A 9,557-nucleotide genomic window follows, 5' to 3' on the forward strand; every position below is an offset into this window, starting at 1 on the left:
TCAGCCCCACTCCCAAGATGTGTTAGGTGCTTCCTATGTGTTGCCATAGAAATCTGTCTGACCTTTGTTATAGTGCTCATCAAACTGAGCTTTAATTTTTCCATTACAGAGATTTTCAAAGTGGGTATTAATTATCTGTGTCCCCACATAGATTATGAGCAGAAATTGTGTTTTACTGATAGGGCCTGGCACATAGTTGTTGAGTGATGAATGAATGAATGAATGAAAGAAAAGAATAAGAATATATGTGAATGCTTATATGAGTTCCTGTTGCTGCTGTAACAAATGTTAAAAAGCAAAATTCAAATGGGTAAATTTTAAAGATCTTACTTGCTTTATTCAGTAATTCATGAATTGGGCAGCATCCCATCTAGCAGATAAAAGGGAGCTCCAAGGAGCTGTATGAAATGAAAGATTTTATAGGCAGAAAGGGGTTGGACGAGGAAGTTATACTAACAAAAAGTGGACTGGTTATGGCAAGGTCATCTTCCTAGAGAGGATGGCAGTTGTCTGTCAAGCAGATGACCTCACTAGTGCTGACCAGGTAATTCCTGATTGACTGGTTTAAGTTTCCATTCCTGGGAAAGGCTGAAACTATAATAAAGTTAGGTATTAAGTCTCAATTTGGTTATGTGGTGCTTAGTATAAGTGACCCCATTTGGGGCCTGTTGTCTCTTTTTTAACAATATCCCCCTTTTGGTCAAGCTCTCAGTCTCACAGAGATGCTATCAAAATTTAAGCCATTAGCACTACTCCCAGCTACCTCTCTGGAATTCGCACAGTTTTTCCTGACCCTCTGTGTGGTATTTACAGGTCATGATATCTTTTTGCTGGATCTCTGTGGTATTCACAGGTCACAACTGCAGTCATTCTCTTCATTTCTTCATTCCTTTGGTTGGTCATTCTCTTCATTCCTTTTCTGACATTCTAGTCTTAGGGAGATCATTTGTTTGGTGACTGGCAGTTGCAAACATGAATTTAAAGCTTCTGAGAGAATATAGTACACCAGGGGAACTACTATGATTATTATAAGCAGGATAATTCTCAATGTCTGGAGTGCATTTCAGAGCCGTGTTACCCGAGACCCAAACCAATCAGAATCAAATAAGTCAAAGAAAGGAGTCAATTTCTTAAGCCAAGTGCCTTGTTCAGTGATTTTATGTAGCTGAGTTTCAATTTCTTCAGTTTCAGCAAGTGGTGTTGGCCATTGCACAAGCACCTCCTTGCTCAGCTAGAAGATAATCAAGGGCTAGCCTGTTAGCAAGAACAGCTGTGGCCAGAGAATTTAAGAATTTTTGTGGGGCAGCTATTGCTTTAACGGCAGATTCTACAAAATCTTCAAAAGTTAAGGAGAGGTTTCTGATCGTAGCTTTGTTTGCATTTACTCTGAGCAAGGGGAGGAGTGATCTACCAAAGGAAGCTAGTTTTGTATCACGAATGCCTCCTGGTAATTCCCGTTTGAGTCTGTGGCTCAGGCCTAGAAAGTGACAGCCAGGTCAGTAAAATTTAAGAGTCGGTAGACTACATGGGAGGTTTTATTCTACTTACCTGTGCCTTGGGTTCCTTTCCTTATACACAGCCTGGATGCAAGGTTCTCTGGGTTTCAGGTTGTTAACCAGAGACAAGGAAATGCACTCCCAAGGTCAGAGGGTCTGACACAATAGAGACAGGGATGAGTTTTGCTTTTTGTTTTTTGTGTTTTTTTATTTTTTTGAGAAACTGAGGTGTTGGAAATCAGGAAGACATTTGTGGCGGGCAGAAAGAGCTACAGGATCACCAGCAACAAAGCAAATCCAACAGTCAGTTTATCCTCATATACAGTGGCCTGAGGTATGTGAACAGTAAACTTTTCAGGCCAGAGCAAGGAAAAAGGTGGACAAAAGAATCATAAAGAGCCTCACGGTGTAAGAATTAAGAAAAGAATGGTCAGAAAGGGAAGGAGGAATGGAAGGAAGCGTGCTTGATCCCCTTGATCTGACGTTTTGGGAGGAAGCAGTCTACCTCAATGTTGACTCTTCCTAGTCAATTTGATTTTGAGGTCTCCGGCATTTACACAAGACCAGATGGCAGATGGGGTCTTCTTCAGCTGTGAAATATGTCCCAAAGTTTCAACACCTCGTAATTTGGCTGTAGTGTCCGGGGTCAAGAATACTTGGTAGGGTCCTTTCCATGAATCTCACTTTTACAAAAGCATCAGAGTAGGACAATAACTGCCTGTAAATGATAAAAGATTTTAATAATGGCAATAATTAAAGATCTGATTAGAATTCATTATAATACAATAGAAATTTGGTTATTTCTGAGACATACAATATTTTAAGATAACTAGAATTATGACTGATAACATTCCAGGACACGTCAGAATTTTAGGGATTTCATATAATTTCTGGAACACTTATAACTTATACCTTTATGAGTACAACATAAAGAAGGCTTGGTATTACTTTTTATTTAACAATGCTTCCCATATAATTTAACATATTAAATAAGCCTAATTAGCTCAACATCTTCTTTTTTATCAATATAAGGAGAGAGAACACATCTTCTGAGATGTTCCAGGGATCCTCTGGAAAAAATCCCAAAGTTACTTCTAAGTCAAAAAGACTTCATTGGGAATTTGGCAAAGTTTGTGAATAAATATAGAAAGTTTTTGACCCTTGACTAAATAAAGATCGTCATGAAGCAACACTTAGATATTTAACCAAAGTGACAGTAAAAGATTTCCAAGGCATATACAAAAGGTTACATAGTTGTAAGCAAAACTTAGCTCTTTTACAATTGAGAAAACTCAGTTTTCTTAAATATTCAAAGACCTAAGACAACATGAAGCACAGGAAATTATTTTGGTAAAAAACAGAAAATATTTGCTTTCTAGGCAGATTACTCAAAAGGTAAAGAACACCCTTCGCAATATCATTCTTAGCAAAAGCAGACCAAAAGTCACAAAAAAAAACAAAACAACTTTGAAAGAGAAAAACAAATTCTGATTTTGTACCAGTGTACTTTTGATATAAAAACTCCCTTTTTAAATTAATTCATTCCAGTCTTAGCTTGACCATGCATAAAATTCCTTTCCTAAGATTCCTTTTCCACAAAACTTCCACAAGTTTTCTTTTAATACCCCTTCAGATTTTGTCCTATGTTTTTACTCTTTCTCATCCTGGACCAATCATTTTGCTTTCTTTACCTAATTTCTGTAAACACTTGTTTCCTTTCATCCTTATTATTTCTAAGTAGTTTTAAGTACATATATTGATTAGAATTCTTAAGTCTAAGAACCTTTAATTTCTAGGGAAAACTAAGAAGCAAGCAATTGTAGATTGTCTCTTACACTAGCGTTTTTCAGATTGGCAAATGGATGAATACATGAATTACCTCTAGAAGCATATGCTTTCTCACAGTACAGTTTTTTAAATGAGGAAGAAGACATGTTTACTGGTAGACCCAAATAGCTTTAGTTCCTCTGATAAAAAGCTAGAAGTGGATAAATCTGTATTCAGTAATGAATGTTTCTGTATTTGGAAATGATCTAGATTTTCAGTGAATTTCCATCATTCAAGTTAACTTATCAAAACTTTAAAGTTTCAGTTTATAAAACTATTTGGCAAACTATTTTTCAGTAGACATACTTTTACACATAGTTATTGCTCAAAGTTCACCTAAAAACTTTTATCTCACTTATATCTGTCTGCATCAGTTGTTCTTAACAATTATGTTTTAACTATCCACGAAAACTTCTCGGGACATTGGACAAAGTCTGCTGTCATCCCAAGCTATTTTTCTTGCTGACAGATTCTGTAACAAAGATAACATGAGCTTATTTGACTTTAGTAAACTTAAGTAGAATAAAAGCTTTATATTTAATGCTGATAAGTCTAAAGAGGGACAGTGTGAAGGTGTATTTTCCTCTTTCCACCAAGCACTACAGGCAGAGATTCAGGAGAGCTGTTTTTGGTAAGAATTCTCACCCTTCACTGGCTTCTGACAGTTTTCCCAGGATCCCATCTGCAGGCTCCAGTATCTACCAGAATTTGGCATGGTTTTCCATTAATTTTAATTTTAGTTTCCCTTGGCTATTTAAGGGAATAGCATAGCAGTTTACCAGAAAATCCTTCAGAGACCCATCAACCCCGGCAGTGAACCATTTGGGAGTCCTCCTTCAATGGTAGGTATGTGGGGGCATTCAACTTGATGTGGAAGGATTTGCATAAAACCTTTGAGGAAAATATTTTCCCACTGTCCCAGGTGATTACAAATGAGACATTGACCCATGGGCCAGCATTTTGATGATGGACCCCTAGCAGATTACAGTGGAGGACGCCCAGGTGTTATTTTAGGTTTCTGGCCTTGGGGTGATTGCAGCTTGATGGACCTTTGTTTACAATCCTTTCAAAGTGCTCAGCTATAGTCACAAGTCCAGTCAGGCCAAGGGCCTCCCATCCTTTTTTCTGCCTTTTATCAAACCACTAACATCAAGAGATAATCCATTTACAAATAAGGCAGCTGGAGCAGGTTGGGTGACAAAATTTATTGTATGGAACCCAGAATGCCGTAGGAAGAGATTTTCCAGATAGGCTTTAAAGTCCGCTACAGATTTATCTTCCTTTTGTTTGCATGTTTGACCGATCAGTGCAGGCGGGGAAGACTCTAGAAATAGCTTTTAAAAGATCAGTTGCTATTTTGCAAGCTTTTCCTCGTCCATAAGGAGACCGTGTTGAAGACTGAGGATCTCAAATGTCATCCTTGGGTCGTGCCGTTCTGCTTTCCGCATCCATTTTTGGGCTTCACCAGGTGCTACCAGCATGTGCACAAGCTGATAAAGACCTGGCAGCCTGGGGTCATAGGCCTCAAGGGCTCTAAATTTTTCAGAAAACTTTCGGGGAATCCTCCCTTGGTTTAGAAAATTCTTTAATCCTTAGTTCGGTCCTTGACCAAGAAGTGAAGAGGATCACCTGCAGCCACAGGTGGTCTTATTTTATTTTATTTTTCTGTCATTTTAATGTAAGATTGAACAGACTGCTACAGCAACACTCGAGATTCCACAGAGAACTGCATGATTTTGCTATTAGGAGACATTTGTTGAAGTATTTGAACTTTACCTCTTTAAAAAATGAATATGGTCCATCAGCAACAGATGAATGAATAAAGAAGACGTGTGTGTGTGTGTGTGTGCGTGTCTGTGTGTGTGTGTGTGTGTGTGTGTATAAATAAAATGTCTACAACAGAGTAGCCATAAAAAAGAATGAAATTCTCCCATTTGCAACAATGTGGATGGACCTAGAGAGTATTATACTTAGTGAAATAAGTCAGACAGAGAAAGACAAATACTGTATGTTATCATGTATATGTGGAATCTAAAAAATAAAACGAATGAATATAACAAAACAAACTCACAGGTATAGAGAATAAGCTAGTGGTTACCAGTGGGGAGAGGGAAGTGGGGAGGGACAAAATAGGGTTAGGAGATTAAGAGGCACAAAACCCTATCTGTAAAATAAATAAGCTAGGGAATTGCCTGGCAGTCCAGTGGTTAGGACTCTGTGCTCTCACTGCCGAGGGCCTGGGTTCAGTCCCTGATCAGGGAATTAAGATCCCACAAGCTGTGCTGCGTGGCTATTAATTAATTAATTAATTAATTAAGCTAAAAGGATATATTATATAGCACTGGGAATATAGCCAATAATTTATAATAACTTGAAATGGAGTATAATATATAAAAATATTGAGTCACTCACTGTGTTGTACATCTGAAACTAATATAATATTGTAAATCAATATTGTAAAAATTGAAATATTTCAATTTCTAAAATGAAATGGATGTTTCAAGTGTTTTTTTCAGCACACAAACATTCACAACAATCTTCTAGATACTTATTTTCTACTTTTCCAAAAAAGGTAATTCTCATTTACTAGAACCTCACCCACCACTGAAGAATTCAAAGCTCCTGAGCTCAAAAGTGATCAAAACACACAGATAAGTATAATTAGTAGTCCAAAGCTTGGTTTAAATATCTGAAGAACAGTAAACACCCAGTAATAAATACCAAGTATATTATCATTGTTTCTATGAGGTAATGACTCATAAACTAAAACCACCTAAGTCTGAAATTTTCTGTACTCAGTGTCTATTGGTATAAAGACTTCATTCTTAATGCTTCTTATGGCATCACAGGTTTTATAAATTAAACAATACATTTTTAGCATTCCACAGTAATCATCACTTTCAAAAACTGTAATATACATCTGCATGTTACACAAACATATAATTCTCTACATAAGCATTTTGTCATATATCACCTCTTAGCCTCAAATAATACAAAAATCTGTACAGAACAAAACACCACAGAACTTTTGTATATTCCCTTTCCCCAGCTGTTAGCAGGTAGCACTGCTTTAAAAAGAAAGTGATGAAAAATTAGAACTTTTGCAACCAGTGTGTGACTTCAACTTTTTACTTTATCACCTTCTAGTACCACCATATCCTGCTGCTGTTCTGGGTCTGGTCTCTGAGCTTGAATATGCCAGAGAGCTACCTGTGCCTCCAAGAAGTGGTAAGCAGGGCTCTTCCACGTGCTGGAGTATGAGGGAGGGTGAGATGGGTGGTACCATGAGTCTGAGAAGGGTGTTGCTGCTCTATTGCTGCCAAATATTCTAATATTCCTCCAGTTCCCAAGCCAGTCCAGAGCCCTAGTTCTGAATGTTCGTTTCCTTGCTGTCCATGCAAGCACTGCCAAAACCAGAGGTTGCACCATGTTGACCTGTGAACTCAGCCTGAAAGCCCACAGGAGGGGCTCCTGCTGAGTTGCTGACTCTCTGATAATGGTGGGAATGTGGAGTGTACTCAGGATATGGTGGAGGAGGATCTTGACCATCACTTAAGGAACAATATATAAACTCCAAAGTCAATAGCAAGTAGCACCACGATGGTAATCAGTCCACTGATGCCACATGAATCTGGGGAGTACAACTTATTATAATAATCAGAGAAAGAGTTAAAGCCATGGTTTTCCCTAGACTCTCTCAATTTCTTCAGGCCAAGTTCCATGTGATCTAAGTTATACTCCAAGGTATAGGAGCCTCTTAGTATATACCTTCAGAGGATTCATAGCTTTTACAGCCTGGCAGTTTTTCCAAATTTGTACTTGATATCTAAATCAGTCCTACATTCCCACTGTACATCATAACCATCCCACCCTTTGTTCTGACACTGTATGAATTTGGGGGTATAAGCATCCCATCCAGCTATGCCTCCAATACATTTCACTGTGGGATTGGAGCCAACCCACGAGAAGTGGTATAGCGGTCCTAGTGGAGGGTAAGAGCTTTTACATCCCACAAAAATATTCTGTCTAAGCCGTTCCCGCCCTGGGCAGGGCCCACGGTCAGCAGAAATGAAAGGAAGCTAGGAGAGGGCAGCGTCTGGCTACTTCCAGCCCGCCAGCCTTGGCCAGGGTGCTTGGGGAAGATGGCAGATAAAGAGGGATGGAGGGGAGTGGCATGAGTTATGTCATAGTCTTTTATTTTATGTGCATCTTATATCTTTAATTTTTCATTAGCTTTTGGCAATGACTCTTCTAATGAAACTATTTTGTAGTTTTGAAGCCCTCTGGAGGCTTCTGCATAACAACTAAATTAGGTAACCTATTCTGCTTGTTTGATTTAGGAGCCCTTGTTTTAAAGTGCATTTCTTAATTGATCTTGTCTTGGAACATTCCTCATAAAGGCCATTATAATTTTAGGTTGTCTTGGTAAGATTCTGCCATTTTTGTGGATATCCACAGCTCCTGAGACCACAGTTCTTAGACGTAAACAAGCAGGTGTGCCAGAAGGTGTGCTCGGTTCTTGGGAATTTCAGGATCCCATTTCTTCAGCTAAGCTTTGGGTCTCTTGGAGCCAAATAAATACCTAAGAAGCATGTGCCACTGGGTCGGGGATTGTGTGGTGTTTTGCAGTGTACCTCGCTGCATGGAAATTTTCTTGAGGATGTTGAGTGACCTAGTGTTAATCTAACCCATTCTGCGATCAACGTATTCTAACACAGGAGTCTTGGAGTTAGGTGGTGAGTGCTCTAACAGCTTTGAAGTACTCAATCCATGTCCACAAGTGTTGCAGCTTTTGGCTTCTGAGATTCCCATTAGAAATAGCCTTTCCCTCCTGTGCATGTTAACACACCAGCAGTAACCAAAGAGCTGTTACTGTGGACTGGCCAAGAGAAGGCCTTGTGTGCACCACCAGCAATTCCAGTGTAGAACTGGGGAAAGGACTGAACCAGCACATCCCCCACAAATGGGGACTGTGGACTGGGATTCCAGTCAAATGGGGCACTGCGGACTAAACCACCAGCATTTCCCAAAGTGGAACCAGGGACTGGGCCAAGAGCTTGGGACTTGGATTCTAGTAGAACTGTCTGCTAACTCAAGCTGACCTGCCCTGGGCTAGAAAGCCAATTACATCAGTGGCTCAGTGCAAAGAGAACATAGCTCTGAACCAAGGAGAACCCTTGGAAATGGCAAGAAAGGCAGAGAACTAAAAGCATTTGTGGGTACCACTGCCTGTGTTTCTTGTTGCCCCCACAGTTGTTGGGAGTTTCCTCCAGATCCCATTGCTGCTACAAAATTAAAAATCAAAATTCGCCTGAGTAAACTTTAAAGATCTTACTGCCTTTATTCAGTGATTCATGAACCAGGTGGTGTCGCATCCAGCAGACGGAAAGGGGCTCTGAGGAGCTGTACAAAATGAAAGGCTTTTATGAAGGGAGCAGGACAAGGAAGTTACACTAGCACACAGCAATTGGATATGCAAGGTCACCTTCCTTTAGTGGGGGCACAGGCTTCTATCAGGCAGGTTCAGTAGCGCTGACCAGGTCATTCCTGACTGTTTTAAGATTCTATTCCTGGGAGAGTCTGAAATTATAATTAAATTAGGTAGTAAGTCTCAGTTTGGTGATGTGGAGCTTAGTATAAGTGACTCCATTTTGGGCCTGTTATCTCTTTTTTAACACAAATTACCATAAACTCAGTGGCTAAAATCAACACAAATGGATTATCTGACAGTTCTAGAGGTTAGGAGTCTGACGCCATTCTCCCTGGACTAAAATGAGTGTGTTGGCAGGGCTGCATTTTTTCCTGGAGGATATAGGGGGAATTCATCCCCTTACCTTTTCTAGCTTCTAGAGGCTGCCCACATTCCTTGGTTCGAGGCCCCTTGCCTCTATCTTCAAGGTCAGCAATGTTGCATCTCTCTGACCTAATTCTTACGTTCTTCTGAGAACTCACGTGATTAGGTTGGACCCACCCAGATAATCTAGAAGAATCTCTTCATCTCAAAATCCTTAATTAAATCACATCTACAAAAGCCCTTTTGCCACATAATATAACTTACTCTCAGGTACAGGGTTTAGGATGTGGTCATTGTGTGGGACCATTGCTATTCCTACCACAGTGCTTCATTGTTACTTTAAAAGAACTGCCCAGGGCTTCCCTGGTGGCGCAGTGGTTGAGAGTCCGCCTGCCGATGCAGGGGACACGGGTTCGTGCCCCGGTCCGGGAGGATCCCAC

General features: G+C 39.9%; 1 pseudogene; it reads right to left on the reverse strand.

The window, feature by feature from the left end:
• Positions 1-6,459: 6,459 nt before the first annotated feature.
• Positions 6,460-9,557, reverse strand: part of LOC103075440 (store-operated calcium entry-associated regulatory factor-like) — a 67,090-nt pseudogene continuing 63,992 nt past the window's right edge.

This window comes from Lipotes vexillifer, unplaced genomic scaffold (genome assembly GCF_000442215.2).
Source record: "Lipotes vexillifer unplaced genomic scaffold, Lipotes_vexillifer_v1.1 scaffold1272, whole genome shotgun sequence".
NCBI classification, from domain to species: Eukaryota; Metazoa; Chordata; class Mammalia; order Artiodactyla; family Lipotidae; genus Lipotes; species Lipotes vexillifer.